Here is an 11,621-nt window from a genome sequence, read left to right as displayed (position 1 = left end):
GTGTTACCACGGCAGCCATCCTAATCACCGTATGGTGGATAGGACCCCTCCACCCAGGCATGTCAGGAGGGATCTTCATGATTTAGAAAGAGAGGTCTAACGTTACAAGAGAGAACCCCTAGTACAGATATGCTGAGTTTTACGTGGGTACCTGCCTTTCAGCCTAACCCCACGGTGTTCTCAACACCGGACGGAAACAATGCGTCCATCGGCGCCCTCAACACAAGTGTGAGTACCAATTCGTTCCCACGTATTTGGACGTGTTCACCCCCTTGGTTTGGGGCGGAGCCTATCTAACACTCCTGCCTTGCTATAGAACCCCTAGTACAAGAGAGAACCCCCATAATCGACCGCGCCGTGCAAGACATCTGCTCAGTATGCGGTACGACACAAAGCAACTTTTCAACTGCCCCGCCAAACCTACTCATCTAACTCCAGTGGATCTGTGGTTACATCCCATCGAAGCAGCCACTTTCCTGGAACTGGAGATAGACCCAGGGCCAGATTGAACAGAAGAACGAACATACAAACATAACAATAAACACTGTTACAACAACAACATGCAGGTTTTAATAGCATTCACACAAATGCAGTCACAGATGCCATAAACAACTATGGTGTGAATGCTGTCCATATCGGGGATGACACCGTGCAAAACGTTTACCCAACATGCGGCACAGGCCCTGACAACACACGACACCTTTTCAGCTTTCCCGCCAAACCTTCACAACTTACTCCAGTTAATCTGTGTTACATCCTATCAAGGTTAGGTTAGGTTTAGGATGCGTAACTGTCGTGCCGGCAGCCACTCCACTCGGAGACCTTGAGGTCCATTGTGATCATCCTTGACTATTGAAATGTATGTGTTGTAGAGATGATGATGATGTTCCTGTGATTCGATGAGGTGTATGGTTGGTTATTGATTTGTAGCTGAAGAATGTGGCTATGTGTATTGTTGAAGAGGTGTACCGGTTGTGGATTTGATGGATGGATGATGGATGGTGTTGAAAAGAAGATTCATTGTAGACTATGGATGAGATGATGTTAGATGCAGCTAGAAGGTGATGTGTGAGTGCAGATGGTGTTGATGTGTAGTGGAAAGTGTGATGTGTTTCTTGCTGTGGGCGAGGCTGTATAATGTTGCGTGACTGCAGATGATATTCTGAATGATGTTAGATGCAGCTATGTGGTGATGTGTGAGTGCAGATGGTGTTGATGTGTAGTGGAGAGTGTGATGTGTTTCTTGCTGTGGGCGAAGCTGTATGATGTTGCGTGACTGCAGATTGTGTTCTGAATGATGGTGTAAGCCTGCAGATGATGATGCAAGGGTGTTTATGATGATATAGTGAGCTATGTGGGAGGAGATTGTGGATTAAGTTGGAAAGATGGGAAGGAGGAAAGGGGAAAGTGATAAGACAAAAGGACAAGAATAAGAAGAATGAGTAATTGTAGAGGAGAGTAACAGATTGTTTTACGAAGAAAGAGATTATTTTTCTAGACTGTACTAAGCCTATTCTGACCCACCCCAGAGCCACTTTAGACTCTTGCAGTAAAGCACCAGGATAGTAGGGTCAATAGAGGAGAAGTAAGATAGAGAGTCAATCACATGTACACCAAATAGTCCATGCCTTTTAACCATCAGTCTAGGACATCTACATACGATTGTCTCCGTTTCCTCCTCATCCTCACATAACCTACAGTACTCAATGTTGTTATCATCCCACTTACATGTCAAAGATCTTATTCTACAGTGGCCAGTTATGACCCCTGTAGCGATTCTGATTTCCGACTTGCAAAGTGAGAGAAGGGACGCAGTTCTACGCCCTGAGATTGCCGGCCAGATTGACTTCGATACCTTGCAACCAGGTACGTCTTGCCAAATCCTTACGGTTTTCTTTGTATAAAACTGGCAGAGTTTGCCGAGGAAGTAGCAGAGCGGTGGCTTGACATAGTCCTCTACCATAAGGTCAGAGGACTGGGAGCCTCGCCTTGCTAATTCATCAACAATCTCATTCCCTTCAACATTGCAGTGCCATGGAACCCAACAAAGGTTGACGCTTAAATTGCAAGTTTTTAAGGTGGACCTACAATTTAGAACGATCTTAGATTTAATAGTGTAAGATCCTAACGCCTTAAGGGCAGCCTGACTATCTACATAGACTGTAACTGTCCTGCCTGCGTTGTCCGTCATGCCTGCTACTAATTCTAAGGCCTTCAATACTGCAAAGACTTCAGCCTGAAAAACACTGCAATTTGCATTAAGCTTGAACGAGCGTTTAATGTTTAGCTCTTCGCAGTACACCCTCGCTCCAGTACCTTCATCCATCTTCGAACCATCAGTAAAGATGGAAAGGCTATCGGGTAGTGGTCTGCCATGCTCCCATTCACTTCTATCAGGGATAGTTATCTTCGCTACATCAAAATACAGTGAAGGCGAAATGTAGTCGGTTATACTCCCCCCATCACTTAGTCCGATCTGACTGCTTAGCTGTTGTAAAATGCTAGCATGTCCAGACCCTGAAGAGCGCCACTGGTTAAGCTCCTTGAGCCTCAAGGCACTACGGGATGCTTGGTACTGAACAAGAATTTCCAAAGGCTGGATGTTCAGTACTGTATTCAGTGCTGCCTGAGGGGTGCTCTTCACTGCTCCTGTAATTAGAATTGAAGCAGATCTTTGCACAGTAGCTAACCTAGACAAATTTGTCTTGCTCTTCAGAGCTTGCCACCAAACAAGACATCCGTAGGTCAAAATTGGGTAGACCACTGTCATAAACAACCAGTGTATCACATGCCTATGGAGTTCTTACAGGAGTAGAGTGCAATTAGACCCCTCTTAGAGCGCTCCTCTGTGTTCCTTTTCCATCTGAGACGATGGTCAAGAATCACTCCCAGGTACTTCGCCTCCGTAGAGAGTGTTGGCGGTACGAACTCGGCGGTTTTTCTTTTTCGGGTAAAGAGCACCAGCTCTGTCTTAGCCGGATTCACACTAAGGCCGTTGGTGTGAGCCCAGCGTGAGAGTTTGGCAAGTGCTCCCTGCATTAATCTGCACTAATCAGGATAACTACATCATCCGCATAAGCAACTACCTTAGTTCCTAGTTTGTCGAAATCAGTGAGTATCCCATTTATCACCAGTAGCCAGAGTAAGGGAGACAGAACTCCCCCCAGAGGAGTGCCTCTGGTAACAGATATCCTGATGGAGCTCTCCCCAATATTAGAATTGATTAGCCTGCTTCTAAGCATGCTATCGATCCAGTTTAATAGGATAGAGGGGACACCCAATGATTCTAGAGAAGAATGGATGGATTCGAGTTTCACATTATTGAAGGCGCCCTCTATGTCCAGAAAGGCTGCCAGAGTGAAATTCGATTCATTCAGATTTTTCTCTATGTACCCTACGACACTATGTAGCGCTGTTTCTGTCGATTTCCCTTTAATATAATCATGCTGTGAATTGCTTAAAAGGTCTTGGCCTATGAAAGTTCTTATTTCTAAATCTAATAACCTTTCTAAAGTCTTCAAAAGGAAGGAGGAGAGACTAATCGGCCTGTAGTCCTTCGGCAACGAGTGACTTGATTTCCCAGCTTTGGGAATATAGGTCACTGTTACCTCCTTCCACAATGTCGGAATGTGCGATAGTCGTAGACATGCCCTAAAAATCTTCTGAAGAATGATTATCAAGACAGCAGGTGCGTTTTGGAGCATCGCTGGGATAATACCATCCGGTCCTGAAGACTTGTAGGGCTGAAAAGTACTAATCGCTCATGAGATTCTGTGATAGCTTACTAGGCTGTCAACAAGTGCCAACTTCTCTGAGGTGTGGGTCCCACTCGTGTCCACACCGGGTTTACTCGAGCAGGCATCCTCACTCCCAGGGAAGTGGGTTCCTGTCAGCAGATCTAAAGTCTCTAGAGCGGAATTAGTCCAGGTACCATCATCCCGCTTGATGCTCCCAATGGGTTTAGGATCCTTTGAAATCACCTTACGGAATCTGGCTGCAGCATTAACACCCTCTATAGACTCACTAAAGCTAATCCACGAATTTCTCTTAGCCTTCCTGATTTCACTTTTATACCTATTGAAGCTCTCTCTATAGAGATCCCAATCGGCATCAACTTTAGTGTTATTAGCTTTATTATAAGCTTTCCGGGTATTCTTCCTAAGTTTGGCTAACTCTTCGTTCCACCAAACTGGTTGAGTTCTCCTACCAGGATAAGATAATGGGCAAGACTTCTCATAGCAACCCTGGAGGACACGTGTAAGATCCCAGCAAACCAAATGTCTGATGTCCGAAACGTCTGAACAATTTCGGAAGCAAAGTCGTTCAGATTTCGTACCGATTACTAAACGATTTTTCGGATAGGAAATAGTTCAGATTTTGTACCAATTTCGGAACGAATGTCGGAAAGAAATTTCCTTTCCGAATTTCCTAAGGATTTTCTTCAGATTTCGTTACGAAATCGGACCGAAATCGATCCGATGTCGCAAAGACATTTCGTTCCGAAATTATGTCAACCACTTCATACAACTTTCGTTAAGATATCCTTACGATTTCGGATCAGACATCGGACGTATCGTCCGAATTTTGTTCCGATTTCGTTACGATGCCGGTACGATTGGTTTGCTGGGATTATTACAACTTGGCCATATAATTCCTCCGTTGTGCGTGGTTCAGAGAACTCGCACAACCTCGAGGAAACAAGGGAGTTGTAGTTTTCCCAGCTTGTCCTCCTTGGGTTGTGATGAGGCGGTTGCCGTTTACACTCATATCAGACTCGAAAGTGTATCGCCCTGTGGTCCGAAAAGGAGCACTCTTCCGATACTCTCCAGTCTACTATGGATGTATCTTCCATATTTGTAAGGGTTAAGTCAATGACTTCCTCCCTTACCCTATTATGGAAGGTGACAGTATTACCCCTATTACATACTCGAAGATTATTAGCTAAAATAAAATCGAATATAGACTCACCTCTCGCATTGGTGTCACTGCTTCCCCAGTGGAAGTGAGAAGCATTCGCATCACAGCCCATCACTAACCTGCAAATGCCCGTAGTCTCCTCCACCAGTTTGCGCACCAATCCGTTTCCCATCAAAGCAGCCACGTTCCTGGAACTGGAGATTGACACAGAGCCAGATTAAGCGGAAGAACAAATATACAAACATATAATATAAAACACAGTTAAAACAACAACTGAACAGAAGACCTCCATAGGAGGCTTCTATAGAATAGAAGACCTCCGTAGGAGGCTTCTATAGAATAGAAGACCTCCGTAGGAGGCTTCTATAGAATAGAAGACCTCCATAGGAGGCTTCTATAGAATAGAAGACCTCCGTAGGAGGCTTCTATAGAATAGAAGACCTCCGTAGGAGGCTTCGGACCCCTGGTGGACCAAACATTGGATCGGGGTAGTTCCCTTAAACAAATTAACTAAAATGGGTAGAAAGAATAGGGCCCGTTATTACATCCTTTATGTAGTTAAATATTGGCCGGTATCGGTCAGATAACCCATTTTTTGTTCTTACATGTTTCCTTTAATAATAACTGTCAGATAAATTAAAAGGAACTTTGTGTTCCTTTTAAAATTTAAACTGCGACCGAGAGTATGCTGCACCAAAAGCAAGGAAAAATTGTCAGCAAATTCAAATCAACCAATCAGATTTAAGAAAATTTTAGGTATACAGATTTTTATACCCTCAGCAAAATGTGCCTTATCGAAATAATGGTTTTAGACCCCAAGTCTGTTTGGACGAAATGTGTTTCAGACAATTTGGAGTCGATTGAGCAATGTCCGTCCGTCTGTCTGTCTGGCTGGCTGGAGCGCACGATAACTCTCGAACGGATCAATCGATTCGATCCAAAATTTGGCTTTCGTAATATTTTGTCCAAACTTAGTTTAAGTTCGAAGATGGGTTATATCGGTCCACTCCTTCCCCCACAAAAGTTCAAAAATGTTCGGAAAATTTGTACGTACGATAACTCTTGAAGGGAGTAACCGATTTGGTTCATACTTTGCAAATAGTGAAATGTCTACCAGGCTTAGATGAGTTTCCAATATGGACTCAATCGGTCCACTCCTTCGGGTACCTCCCACACAAAATTTGGGATAAGTTTAGTTTAGGACCTGCTCTCGAATCGCTTTGATTTTTGTTTTAGCAACTTGTATTCATTGCCCCCTATACGACGGTACAAGTTTCATCATGGGCAAGTCCACACTACCTGAGAAGAAAGTCCCAAAGTTGCAAAAAACCCAATGACACCGTGTGAGGTGGTTGGAGCGCAAGATAACTCTCGAACGGATCTGCCGATTCGGTCCAAAATTTGGCCTTAGTAATATTTTGTCCAAACATAGTTTAAGTTCGAAGATAAGCCATATCGGTCCACTCCTTCAGGTACCTCCCCCACAAAAGCTCAAAAATGTTCGGAAAAATTGTTCATACGGTAACTCTTGAAGGGAGTGGCCGAATTGGTCCATACTTTACACATCCTAATATATCTACCAGATATAGATCAGGTTCAAATATGGACTATATTTGTCCACTCCATCCGGTATCTCCCACACAAAATTTGGGATAAGTTCACTTTAAGACCTGCAATCGAATCACGTTGATTTTTGTTGAAGCAACTTGCATTCGCTGCCTCAATTACGATGGTAATATTTTTTTCAGGGGCAAGTCCATACTTCTTGAGCAAACAGCGTGAAGGGTGTAAGAACCCCCTATGGCACCATATGTAGTAGCTGGAGATCCACTTCCATAATGGTCAATGTCGGTCCATTCCTTTAAGTATCTCCTCCGCAAAACTTTTGATCTTTAATCCTAATTAACATTTTTGTCGGTTCATACATCCAAAATTTTTAAAACCCCCCAAATACATACGATTTTGGGAAAAAATTGTTTCAATATACACGGGCTGAGGGAATATCACTGTCAGCAAAGCTGACTGATACTTTTTTAGTTGTTTTGCTTGATATTGCCATATTTTTACAAAATATAACATTTAGTTTAAATGGAAGATGTAATAACAAATCCTTGCAAAGCGAACTTTATTCCTTACTTTTCTTAAAGTAAGGTATAACAAAAATGGACTTTAAAGACAAGATGTAAGAACGGGCCTAGGAGAAATAAAGTTACCGGCGGCAAGCGTTGTGTCGTCGAAATCAAGTGATTGTGATCCGGTTGTTTTAGGTGTGGGTGACATGGCACCTACAGCTGTACTCGTTACAAGTGCATCAACTCTAACCCCCAAAATAGATGACGACCCGGCAATGCAAATGGAACACGATTTAGCCAGCGCTGGTGAAAACCAGTCTTCCTCCCGAATAAAGTAGTAGAGCCGGCTAAGCCCACTGCCTCTGGCCAATGTGCTGAGCCGAAATCTGTTCCGAAGCCTAACCCGAGCCGAAAGGTAATGGAAACGGCTATTGAGTGCACCCCAAACCAACCCATAAGGGTGATCGACCGGTAAATGACTTTGCCTCAAAGCCCGATTTTGCTCCGAAGAGGAGCAGAGGGAGATGGTAAAGTCAGCTAAGGAAACATTGTCTGCTGGTGGAACGAACAATGCCACACAGCATAAATCTGTGAAGCGCGTTCGTTCCTCCGAGGGTCCACAGCCTTCACCTAAGAAGACGATGACTTCTTAGCTGGTTGAACCATCAACCTCGTATGCGGCAGCCGTTGGGCGTACAACCAAGGGGAAGCAACTGAGTACAGAAAAGGCATCCACCTCCTCTGGAAAAGTTAACTCCAAGGCACACGGTCAAGGACGCAAAAAGCCATACAGTAGACCGGCCACAGTGGCGAATGATGAAGACCTTTAAGTGGCAATCATCGACAGAGCTGACCCTAATGGGAGAATCAGCGCCAGTCACTGGTTGCTATTTGAAATCGGTCTTCCGTCTGCCATAGTTTCTGGACCGAAAGATCAGGAGGATCGTCAGTTTAACAGCACCTTCTTGCAAAAGGGTGTCAAGGTGATTAACTGTCTGAACAGGAAATCACGAGATTTTCTCGTTCGGGCAGTTGATGGCTTTGGTGCACTGTGGGAAGGAGCTGATCTGGCGGCGGTCTCCTTATCTGATATCCCTTTCAGGAAAATTCGCTCAGCCTGGGTTCCCCCACCAACTGTGCACAAAGAGCTCTTGCTGAGGATGTTAAGATTGCAAAATCCCAACCTCACTACATCGGGCTGGACTGTTATAAGTCTAGCACCCTGTAACGAGGACGGTGGGATGGTTGCAAGAGTGGCGGTTGACCCCCCTGGAGAGTTATATCTTAGAGAACGTGAGGGAAAACTGAATTTCGGTTCAGGATGGGTTCGGTTTCGACTGAGTCCACCCCACGAACTACTCTTGTCCCTCACGACCTCTGAAGTAGACATTGTCTTAGTCCAGGAGCCTTATATCTATAAGAATAAGGTTTCTGGACTAAGCAATGCCAATTTCGACATCTTCGCCGCGTCCGAGGGGGACAAGGTGAGGACTTGTATAGTGGGTAAAAAGAGCTTAAATCTAGTCTTTCTATCTGATTAAAGCAACGGTGACATGTGCACGGTCAGGCTGTCATCCGTATACATGCCTTTTGAGGACCCAGACCCACCAAACCTGGATGTCCGACGGTTGCTCAATGATATGATGGGTACCTGCAACGTGATCCTGGTATACGATGCAAACGCTCACCATTTTCAATGGGGCAGCAAGGACACCAACAAAAGGGTTGACTCTATATTCGATTTTATTTTAACATATAATTTACGAATATGTAATAGGAGAATGGTCCAACTTTTAAAATTAGGGATAGGGAGGAGCTCGTCGACCTAACCCTCTCGAATCTAGATGACCCCTTCCTAAGGAATTGGAGGATATCTAAAGAATGTTCCTTCTCGGATCATATGAAGATATTCTTCGATGTCTTTCTTGACGGAGGTCGCCAAACTCTTTCTAGGAACCCGAGAAGAACAAACTGGGATAAATACACGGAACTAACGAGTTTTCAACTGACTCTTAATATTAATATAGAAACAGCTGAGGAACTTAATGGGACCGTAAATAATCTTACAGACGTTCTTCTCCGTTGCCATAAGGAATCCTGTCCACTAACCTATCCTGGGAAGGAATCTCAGCCGGTGTGGTGGAACAAGGAACTTGGCGAGCTTAGAAAAACCACCAGGCGACTGTATAACAAGGCGCATGAGACTAAACTCGACATTGATTGGGACTCCTACAGGGTGAGTTTCAATAAATACAAGAGTGAAATCAAGCGAGCAAAGAAAAAGTCTTGGGCTAATTTCTGTGAGTCAATAGAAGGAGTCAACGACGCAGCTAGGTTTCGAAGATTACTCTCCAAGGACCCTAAATCCATCGGAAGTATCAAGAAACAAGATGGTGCGTGGACAGACTCTGCTACAGAGACTCTTAACCTCTTGGCAGGGAACCACTTCCCAGGCTGTAAGGATGCGGACACCGTCGACAGTGAGTGTGACGACTTCCAAATTCAAGAGGCTATGGATTTGGATCTCATTGGCAAGGTGGTTAGCAGAAATAAGATTAAATGGGCTGTCAACACTTTCAAGCCATATAAGTCACCTGGACCGGATGGTATAACGCCGGCGATGCTTCATTTTGCATCGCCATGTTTATATCAAATCCTGGAGGAGATCTATAGGACGTGTTTGACTCTCTCGTATGTACCGGGTCTGTGGAAAGAGGTAAAAGTTACTTACATTCCCAAAGCGGGAAATCTAGTCACTCTGCACCAAAGGACTACAGACCCATCAGCTTATCATCCCTTTCTCCCTAAGACTCTCGAACGACTGATCGATCGGGAGATAAGGAGTCATGTAGACACCGCCTCTATAAGCAACTCGCAGCACGCATATATCAAAGGCAAATCTGTGGCGTCTGCTTTGCATGAGGTGGTAGGTTTCATTGAGAAGAACATGGAAAATTCAAATTTGTACCTTGGCTGCCTTTCTAGACATAAAAGGAGCTTTCAACAACGTAGAACTTGAGTCTATAAAACTCTCACTTAAGAAAGTTAACACACCTGAACCTCTAACTTGCTGGATAAATAATATGCTAGAAAGCAGAATTATAAACTGCAATATTGGGGAGACAAAAATTAGGAAAACAGTAACTAGAGACACCCCCCAGGGTGGAATGCTCTTACCGTTACTGTGGCAACTTGTTATAAACAATATTCTGACGGAGCTGGATAATCAAGGTATCAGAGTTGTTGCTTATGCGGACGACGTAGTACTACTGATTTCCGGTAAGTTTTCGTCAACCATTTCGGAGCTTATGCAAGGAGCCTTATCGACGCTGTTGCGCTTGGCTAAGACTAACGGCCTTGAAGTAAACCTAACTAAGAAAGAACTGGTAATGTTCACGAGAAAGCATAAGCTCGGCGGATTTATTCCACCAACACTGGATGGAGCGCAGCTTCAGCTCTCGCCCTCATGCAAAGTACCTTGGTACAATCCTGGACTGTCAATTGCGAAGGAACAGGAATGCTGAGGAGCGGGCGAAAAGAGGACTGATTGCACTTTATTCATGCAAGAATTCTATTGGGAAAAATTGGGGTCTAAACCTATCGATTATACACTGGTTGTATAACACCGTGGTTAGGCCCCTCTTATCCTATGGTTCTCTTGTTTGGTGGCACTCACTGCGCCAAAAATCGACATTCAGCTATTCTCATAACTGGAGCCACCAGGAGCACACCCCAAGCTGCTCCGAACGCAATGCTGAACCTAAGACCTCTGAGCCTCAGCATTAAGTGTCAGGCAACTCGTAGTGCCCTAAGGCTGCATGAACAGAATCTCTGGCGCGGTTGAGCCTATGGGCATGGATGTATCCTGAATGAATCAGGTATCAATGTGAACCAACGTGGAAAACTGAGCGACTAAATCTCACCAGTCTTGAGATTTGACGATATAGATGTCGTTATACATAGTAGAGACTATTGGAACCGCAGTAACCCCCCTCTGGACGGTCTGGCTTGTTATACAGACGGTTCGAAGATGGAGGAAGGTACGGGGGCTGGCGTCTACTGTGAAAGGCTATCTCTTGAGTACGCTTACAGGCTAGTTAGCAACTGTAGTGTTTTACAGGCTGAAATGTTTGCGTTTTGGTAGGCAGCGGAATTGATAAAAAGTTTGGATGCAGAAATTATTGAACCGTTGACTTATCTTTGTGGATAGTCAAGCGGCTCTTAAAGCCATCAAATTCTGCAACATCAAGCCATCAAATTCTGCAACATCAAGTCCGATGTCGGCCTTGGGAACGCTAACTAACGGCTTTCGGCTATATGGGTAATGAAAGAGCAAATGAATTAGCTAGACGAGGATCGCAGTCTACAGATCTAGCAAACCAAACCACCCATTTGTCACTTTTTCCAAGGAATTGAAACGTTATCTGACGAAAGAGCCAGTGAATTATGGCATAATTAACCTAGGTGCATTGTGGCTAGATTAATTTGGCCGTCTCTGTCAGTCAAAGGACGAGTAATGAGTAATGACGGGAGTCATCACTGGACACTGCTATATCAGGGCCTTTACCATCAAATGGGATGAGGATGTTACTGACTATTGCAGACTCTGTGAGGATGCAGAGGAGATGGAGA

The sequence above is a fragment of the Musca autumnalis genome, unplaced genomic scaffold (genome assembly GCF_047663935.1).
Source record: "Musca autumnalis isolate F117 unplaced genomic scaffold, ASM4766393v1 scaffold_1, whole genome shotgun sequence".
Taxonomy (NCBI): domain Eukaryota; kingdom Metazoa; phylum Arthropoda; class Insecta; order Diptera; family Muscidae; genus Musca; species Musca autumnalis.
This window is presented reverse-complemented; position numbering follows the sequence as displayed.